The sequence below is a fragment of the Dermacentor andersoni genome, chromosome 3 (genome assembly GCF_023375885.2).
Source record: "Dermacentor andersoni chromosome 3, qqDerAnde1_hic_scaffold, whole genome shotgun sequence".
Taxonomy (NCBI): domain Eukaryota; kingdom Metazoa; phylum Arthropoda; class Arachnida; order Ixodida; family Ixodidae; genus Dermacentor; species Dermacentor andersoni.
The window spans coordinates 47,037,262-47,046,751 of NC_092816.1; the positions used below are offsets into that span (position 1 = coordinate 47,037,262).

Sequence of the window (9,490 nt, forward strand, 5' to 3'; positions counted from 1 at the left end):
GCCGCCGCACCGAGCATGCGCAGGGGGGGAGAAGCGCGTGACGTTCGAAAAGAAACCAACGCTTTCCGGTTTCCCGGGACAACAGCTCAGCGTTGCCGGACGCCGCGCGGGAAATTCGTCGTTCCAAAGGACGAAAAGTCTTCTTGATACCCGAATGAATTCCACAAGACGTATAATCATTCTGGTGTTCCGTTTTCTTTACTGTATTTCTCATTCGAAGTATGTGTCTTCAATTTGCAGTAATACTTTACCTCGCGTTGGCAGTGAATGAAAGCGTACTCCACAATTTTGGCAGCCTTCAGGCTACAAAAGTGGTCATTTGTCAGTTTAGCTCTGTGAGGAATTGAACTTACTTTTAGACGTATTGCATAAAATGGAGAAAGAACTAAGAACGGTTTGTGGAATGACCTCATGTGACGATGTGACTGAAGGCAGCGTAACGATTACGGCAATAACAGTGCCGATACGATAACGAAACCGAAATCGCAACCAATCGCGCGCCATTTCATGCACAAGTGGCAGAGGAAGATCGGCTGCAAAACGTCGTGGAATTGTTGCTGTTTATTTTACGAAAGAAAGAGCGGGATGCGTTGGCGGCGCATATAAAAACGAAACCGCAAGAATGCTGAAATAGAGTGGGCGTTGTTGTTTTGTAACTAGTGCGTATACGACGCCATAACCTCCGAGATGGCCAACACACAAGGTGATCTTGGAGGCCAGCACCAGCTTCGCTCAGCTAGCACCACTCCACACTTCCATCAACAGCGTTTGTCAGCAATACCTTCTATTATTATGCGCGCAAACTCCTGCGTCATTCGCAGCGCTCTTAACGCTGTGATTATCCATCCGCATATAAAAATTCATAGTTTCAGGCAGACACAACGGAAAGGAACAGATAGATAGATAGATAGATAGATAGATAGATAGATAGATAGATAGATAGATAGATAGATAGATAGATAGATAGATAGATAGATAGATAGATAGATAGATAGATAGATAGATAGATAGATAGATCGGGGACAATTCAGATTTTCCTATTCACATGCGAAACGCAGATCTCTTTACACAACCGTTCAACCGATATGAATGAAATTAGTTGCACTAGAGAGATAAAGCTGAATTCTGCCGACAGTAGGAAGCGGAGTTTTGATTTGGAGCCTGCTAGGCTTATAAAAAATATCCGGAAGTCTATAGTTTCAGCAAGAAGTTTCAGCAAGTCCGAATCGAAAACAGATATCTTAGTGCTGGTAAATGCATATCTGTTGAAAGCATGTAAAGCGGACAAACTTGATATACATGCGTTAACGGCTTACGTGAAATTCCCAGAACATACAGAAAGGTGCTGCACAACTATACTTCCAAATTATAGTGGTATAATTTATATATTATATCTAGAGTCATATAGGAAAATGTCTACTTTAGATGCTTGAGTGTGCTTAGCTTACAGAATTATGATATCATCTTTAGTGCCAAGTTAGAGTAATCTTTAGGCTTCGATTTAAATTTTGCAACTTCCAACAATTTCTTGCGAACAAAATTTAATGGCCTAAATAAAAAAACCTGCTTTCACTTTTTTTGTTTGCGGCAGGAATTTTACGGACATTCAAGGCGCATCCGTGCCGACGTGCTCTCACGGTATCGACGCACATGCGGTACCTGCGTGTGGAAGTTTCAAAGGTCTCGAGAGAGACGCAGTGCGCTTGGCTGCGGAAGGCGAGTAAGATAATTAAGTGGGCGCATTAGTTGGCTTCGTGGCGCGTCCACGAGGAGGAGTAGGGTAGAAAGGTAAGTGAGCACGAGTCAAAAAGAAGCATGCGCAGCTTGCACTAGTGGCGCAAGGCTGGAGTCGACAGCGGAGCTTGTGATCACCTAGCTTTTACGTGGCTTGCCTAAGTTGTTTGTAGGTTTTGCGAGGTTATGCTAAGTTGTTGGTAGGTTTTGCGAGGTTATGCCAAGTTGTTGGTAGGCTTGACTAAGTCGTTTCTAGGTTTTGCGAGGTTATGCTAGGCTTGGCTAAGTTGTTTCTAGGTTTTGCGAGGTTATGCTAGGCTTTGCTAAGTTGTTGTCTCGGCAGGCTTGACGTTGGAAGTTTTCGAGCAGTCACAGGCCGGGATCGCTTTCTCGGCGACGTCGAGCGTTCAGGCGCCGACTCTCGCGTGCCGTGGACTAAAACTCGGGATCCTCGACTCGGCGTCGCCTCATCTCAGCCGCAGCTTCGGCGCGGTGTTCCGGATCAGTTCGGCGGCAACGCATCGCTTCTCGCGTGGCAGTACGGCGCTCTTCCTGGTAAGCCGCTTCTTCTTCGGGAGTCCGGACTTTCTTCGGTCTTCCGATGGCAGCAGCACGTACGCACGGAGTAGAGGAGGCGAGAGGTGTCGCCGCGCCGGATGTTGCGAGCTTTTACACGCCTGTGTCGTCACAAGCCGCCCTACGCGCGTTGGGTGCGAGGATGTTACGTGGCTCGGTGATATCGCAGGTGGTTGCTAGGCAACGCGAGGCGGAGCACAGCTGGTCTGAGTTTTCTGGTAACGCTCCACGGCGGAAATAACGCTTAAACAGCTCCGCTCTTAAAAACTGGGTGGAAACAGTTAATGTGTAGTCGTATATCCAGTTTCCTTCTCCTTACAAAAGAAAAACCACGCGATAGCCTTCGTGGCCTTAGATGCGCCGAGCATCACTGGAGCCATAACTTTTTGAGGAAGTGGCCCCGGTTGTCGATACGAGCAATGGATGCATCACCAGAACCACCAAGTCGACGAAACACGTTACTTACTACGAACCAAAGTGAAATACGACACTGGGGACAGGAAAGAGCATCCTTCGATCGTTAAGGAACGTTAACTCGGTGTGCTAAACGGGCCAGATAACGTATCCCGTATTGAACCGGGTGCGCGAAATTACCTAAAGAAGAATGAGAGAGAATTATAGAGGGAATTAAATTAAAATATTTGATTAAAAAAAATAAAACATGCAACGCGAGGGGACCTCCGTGCGAAACCGTCTTCGCCGAATTATTGCATCGGCGAATTCTCCTCCGACGTTCTCAACAGCGCGGTCTTGTGAAAAGCATATATAGTCACGTATCGTGAGCAAGTGATACCGCGCAGCTGCCGTTTGAAACGATATTGCCCCCGCGTAGCATTTACGATCGTGCGGAAAATGAGATTTGTTACGTCAGCGTATTACCGTTCTTGTACGTCGCTACCCCTGCGTTCAAAAGGACAACGGCAGAGAATTGAATAGGCTTGAATGACTAAGTTCGGTTTGGTGGGAAGCTTTATTTTTTTTTTTTTCCCCTGTCACGTCAAGGCGTTACTTGGCCCCATGTATAGACTATCAATATTTAAAACGATGTATAGACACCTACAGTCGCGAGTTGAGATGGCAAAGAACTATTTTCGAAGCTGCATGCACCTGAAGAAAAGAATTAGATAACGTAGTGCCGCGGTCACCGGCCATAAATGTTGTTGTCGTCATCCTTGTTGATGCTTAATGCACGAAATACAACTTCAAGGGACACCATATAAACCCTACACCAAATCAGTTTGACGTGTGGAGTGTACTGAGGATGTTAAATATCTATTTCATTCACCTGGCAGGAAGCTATATAGGGTTGATTATTAATGAGCAAAATCGAAGACCGGCCCGCAATTTTTCTTTCCAATTTCGAGCCAGAACCTCATGACCGGTGCCGCTGCGTGACGTCATTGATATCAAAGTATCTTCGCGTATTTTAGCCTATTTGGATCGCGAATTGTTTTCTAAACTTTTAATTGCTAGAACGAGTCTATAGGCTACAGTGGAGTCCTCGCCTAACAACGAACGAGTATAATTATAGAGTACATGCAGAGAAAATCAATGACGTTACGAGAAGCTGGGGCACATGGAGGAGGAATATAATAATCACAACGCGCAGCCAGCCTCGGTAGGCCAACTTTCGGTGAAGCCAGCACATGACCTCTGAGACTCGGCGTATTGGCCGATTAACTTTAGTTTCCCCTCCCCCTCCACGGCAACCTTTTACCGCCTTCCTATTCTCTCTCTCTTTTTGTTCCTCTCCTCTTCAAGCGGGTGGGCGTGGCGCCTCTTTTGTACGACAGCTGCTATTCGGGTCGAGCTCCACCACTGGAAACGCCGGCGCTGCCGTCGGCGTGACATGTATTTACGAGGGAATCCCGTGGACACAGCCTGGGCCGCGTCGGCTGCTTCGGAAGCGCAGCGCCGGACGTACGCGGCGAAGGCGAAGCCCGCAGGACAAGAAGCTGCGTGAAGCTTGCATCGTGAAACTTCGAGCAAACTAGCAGCCATCGGCTACAAGTTGGGTGTCCAGTAAGCAGCTCCGCGTGGAAGGTTTCTGCTACGACGTTAGGGCTGCGATGTTCGCCGTGAGTATAGCAGAAAGCGCGCACTGAGACGCTCGACCGGGCGCGCTGCCCGGCTAATGTCATGAAGCTCTCTGATCTGTGAACTCGTTGCTGCTAGATACTGGCAAGTTCACTGGAATGAAAAGGGAACGGCAAGAAGCGCATTTTAAAAAGGCATGTAATATGCTCATGCTTGCGTTTGCATCAAATAATTAATGTACATTACCAGCTGATTAAGAATAAAAAAAAGCGGCAAACTGCTCGCTGAGAAGAGCGATAAACATACAGTGCGACATAACTTCAGAAATAATGATATTGAAACGTCCAAGAATATAGAAGAAAAGATTGAATCGTCCCGACGGCATATGGAAAGTCGCCGTAGGCGTCGAAGTCCCCGGTTATAACGAAATTATTTTTGAACAGCTATGATAGTGTCCACACAACAATGGTTGCTTGTGTATACGGTGAAATGCTCACATGCTGGTGGCCTAAAGCTCACGGCACGGTGCAAAAACGTGCTCGCAGCGAAAGCGAAACATTGTGCGCGGACATGCATGCAGACGCGCTGTCGGTCGCTGCATGCGTTGAGGCTTCGTTCTGTTATGCTCCATTTCGTTACGCAGACAGACAAGATCATATTTTTCATAGTTTGTTCTCAGCGATTGCCTACCTTTCATGCAAAAGAACGGTTCGCGGAGGACTTCATCGCGGCGACCGCGTGCAGTGGCCGTTTACTGTATACGTTCACTGTATACGCATAAAGAGATAGCGTCTGTAAACCATTCTGCGCTTTCTTTTTGCCCAAGGATATTACTTTAACAGTAAAAAGACTTCTGTCGTTCGGAGAGTATACTTACGGAAGTGTCCAGGAGGGCTCAGGCGTGGTGTTTTTATTGAGCGCCGACATTCAAACCTATGAGGAGCGCGCCGCGTTATCCCTCATACCACGCTATTAAAACGGTTGCGCCCTTTTGGGTGTATATTTGCCACACAACAGTAATCGTAATCTATCTTGCTTGCGCGTCCTTCCTTGAAAACGCTGCGCTCGCTATACTTTCCTGTCGAGAATGTTCCGTCATGCTAATAACGCGCAAGCCGTTCGTGACTGGGGAGTACCGGGCTCGCAGCGTTAAAGAAAGGAAATGCGGCCAAGACAAATGATGATAATCGTTGTGGGACAATATAAGCCCCAAAGGGTGTAATCTTTTGGAGTGTATACACTCTACAAAATGTTTACACCCTTCAGGTTGTATTTTGTCCCTAAACAATAATCGTCATTTGTCTTGCCCGCATTTCTTAATTTTTAGAGTGTATACACTCTAAAAAATTACACACTCTGGGGCTTATCTTGTCCCAGAACGATAATCGTCATTTGTCTTGCCCGCGTTTCCTTTCTTTAACGCTGCGAGCGCGGTATACTTCCCAGTCACGAACGGCCTGCGCGTTATCAGCTTGACACAGCATTCTCGACCGGAAAGTAGCGAGCGCCGAGGTTTCAAGAAAGGAAATGCGGTCAAGACAGATGACGATTATTGTTTGGGGACAAGATACAACCCAAACGGTGTAAACTTTTTTTTAGAGTGCGGGCAAGAGAGGCGCTTCCGACAGATGGTGACTCCGTAAGTCCTCGCCGCCAATAGTCTGCTTCTCCCCATATCTTTGTGGTGTTTATAAACGTTTACATGACTAATAATAATAATCGATGCGCACTTGTTCGGCGGCCCTGCCACGGCTCTGCTCGAAGAGCGGCAGCCCTAAGCTCAGGCGGGCCGATCACGTGTTGGGCAGGTTCGTTTTGGCTTCAGTTGCGTAATGCTTACCTCTTTGCTGGTGAGGGAACCGAGGCGTCTTACGTTCTTGCGTCATTTATGTAGCTCGATTAAAAATCCTTCTAGCAGGCTGAGAGTAGGCGCGCTGTGCTATTCCAGAAGAAATTGCGATGCGGTGCACTCTTAAAAACGTTTACACCCTTTGGGGCTTGCCCCGCAACTGCACTCTTAAACAAGATTGCCCCCTTTTCGACGTATCTTGCCACACAACGATAATCGTCATCTGTCTTCTCCGCATTTCCTTTCTCTAACGCTGCGAGCCCGGCACTTTCAAGTCACGAACTGCATGCGCGTAATAAGCATGCACAACAGAGCATTCTCGACAGGAAAGTATAGCGAGCACAGCGTTTTCAAGGAAGGAAACGCAGGCAAGGCAAATGACGATTATCGTTGTGTGGCCAATATACACCTCAAAGGGCGTAAATTTGTTTAAGAGTGTATAACAGTCTTACACTCTAAAAACAGTTGCACCCTTTGGGGTGTATATTTGTCCCACAACAATAATCGTCATCTGTCTTGCCCGCATTTCCTTTCTTTAACGCTGCGAGCCCGGTACTTCCCAGTCACGAACGGCATGCGCGTTATCAGTGTGACGCAGCATTCTCGACAGGAAAGTAGCGAGCGCCGAGTTTTAAAGAAAGGAAACGCAAGCAAGGCAGATGACGATTATTGTTGTGGGACAAATATACACCCCAAAGGGTGCAAACAGTTTTTAGAGTCTCGCTCACATCGTGCCTGGGTAAACTGTACGAGCGAGTGGTGACGCTGAGACTACAACAGTACATGGAGGACAACGAACTGTATCCCCACAACATGTTTGGATTCAGAGCAAAATTATCCACCCAAGACGTACTGCTTCAAATCAAAGAAGAAGTACTCGGGAACGTCCCCAGGAGCGGGGAGAATATAATAATGGCATTGGATATCAAGGGGGCTTTTGACAATGTAAGCCACGAGGCTATCCTCACGGGCATGAACGACCTGAACTGCGGGAGGAGCGTCTACGGCTACGTCAAAGCCTTCCTTTCAAACAGAACGGCAACGATTGGCCTCGGAGGGCTCCGATCAGAGAAGTTCCTTACTCCAAACAAAGGGACGCCTCAAGGGTCGGTCATCTCCCCCACGCTTTTCAACATAGCAATGATTGGCTTGGCAAAACAATTAAATGACAAAACAATTAAATGAAATCGACGACATACACCATGCCATGTATGCCGACGACATCACCATCTGGGTTAACACAGGCTCGCTCAGACAGAAAGAAGAGAAGTTACAAGAGGCAGCCACCTGCGTAGAGGACTACGTCAGAGCAAGAGGGCTAGCCTGCTCCACTGAGAAGTCCGAGCTCCTGAGAGTTTGGAGAGGAAAGCAAAACTGCACAGTCCCCACCAGCGACGAGTTAAAGCTCAACGTCTACCTCCAGGGGAAGCCGATACCGGAAAAGACGCTCATCAGAATCCTGGGGATGTGGATACAGTCAAACCAACGCTGCACCCACACCCTCGCCCTACTCAAGGCATCCACCCTACAAGTGGCCCGCATGATCACGCGCATCTCACACAGACGCCACGGCATGCGAGAGGAGGACACACTCAAGCTGGTCACAAGCTTGGTCGTCAGCCGATTGGCATACAGCCTCCCATACTACAATCCCATCAAGAGTGAAGTACAACAGGCGGACGCGATTCTACGCAAAGCCTACAAAACCGCACTCCACCTTCCCCACAACACCTCAACCGAAAAGCTCCTAGCCTTAGGACTACACAACACCTTAGACGAATTGAAAGAGGCGCAACTAGTCTCCCAACAACGCAGACTACAGCAGACCCCATCTGGCAGGGAGCTCCTGAAGAAACTAGGCTGCGCCGATCAACTTCAAGAGATACAGAGGACCGAAACAATTCCGGATGAGTATCGCAACACACTAAAAGTAGCACCCATACCCCGGAACATGGATCCCAACCTACACAAAGCACGCAGAGAAGCGAGGGCTGAATACCTACAAAAGACCCTAGCACCCCAAGAAACGACGGTATATGTGGACGCAGCCACATACGCCAGAGCAGCGGGTCAGAGCAACAGCAACGCGGTAGCAACGGTGATCGATTCGAACCTACGCGAGATCACCAGCGCATCACTACAAGGCTGTACGATAGTCGAGGCTGAAGAAGCGGCCGTCGCTCTAGCGGCAGCGGAGGGCTATCGGTCTAAACGGTCTCTAACAATCCTTACAGACTCGCAAACAGCGTGCCGCAACTACCTACGCGGCAGAATAGGGCACGGAGCACTCCGCATACTCCGCTCCGGAGACCACATAACAGAACGACAAACAAAAGAAGAACCAATTAGGCATACGATAGTATGGACGCCGGGACACACGGGAGTGGCAGGGAACCAAGAGGCGGACAGGATAGCTCGAGGGTACACTTATTACCGAGCATCCAACGTAGGCGACCTCGAGGAGACCGAACCTGTACCCCAAGACTATTCGGCAATAATAAATTACTACAAGGGCTGCAGAAAGCGGTATCCACCACCGCACAACTCCCTTAGCAGAGCGCGTGGAGGCAGCTACAAACGGGCTCGTACCCGAACCTACACGTACTCAGCAAAATTTATCCCACACTATACAATGACAAATGCCCCTGGTGCCACGAAACACCCACGCTGTACCACATAACGTGGGCATGCCAGAAGATAGACGTGGTACCCGTTATACCAAACCCGAGTGCGGAGCAATGGGAGGGAGTGCTCTCCAGCGATCGCCAGGTCGACCAAGAAGGTCTGATTCGGCGAGCACAACTGGCAGCAGCATCCAGCGGAGCCCTGGACTAAGGGCAACCGACCGTTGTGCTAAAAGATGGACGATTCCATCTGAAGACCGCAGAAGACCAGCGAATCTAGAGCTGATAGTTTTTCACTCACTCACTCACTAGAGTCTACACTCTAAAAACAGGTGCACCCTTTGGGGTGTATATTTGCCACACAACAATAATCGTCATCTGTCTTGTCCGCATTTCCTTTAAGGCGGCGAGCCCGGTACTTTCCAGCAACGAACGGCATGCGCGTTATCAGCATGACATAGCATTCCCGACAGGAAAGTAACGAGCGCAGCGTTTTCAAGAAAGGAAATGCGGGTAAGGCAGATGACGAATATCGTTGTGTGGCAAATATACACTCCAAAGGGTGTAAACTTTTCTTAGAGGGTACACTCTTAGAAAATGTACACACCCTTTGGGGTGCATACTTGCCACACACACAGAGGGTGTAAAAAGGTTTACACCCTCTGGGTCG

At 48.5% G+C, this 9,490-nt stretch overlaps 1 long non-coding RNA gene across 1 annotated transcript in view; it reads left to right on the plus strand.

Moving 5' to 3' along the window:
* Window positions 1-2,914: 2,914 nt before the first annotated feature.
* LOC140216715 (uncharacterized) overlaps window positions 2,915-9,490 on the plus strand; it is a 17,069-nt gene continuing 10,493 nt past the window's right edge. Inside the window, exon 1 of the long non-coding RNA XR_011893373.1 lies at window positions 2,915-4,388. This is a non-coding gene — a long non-coding RNA (uncharacterized lncRNA). The remainder of the gene's footprint in view (window positions 4,389-9,490) is intronic.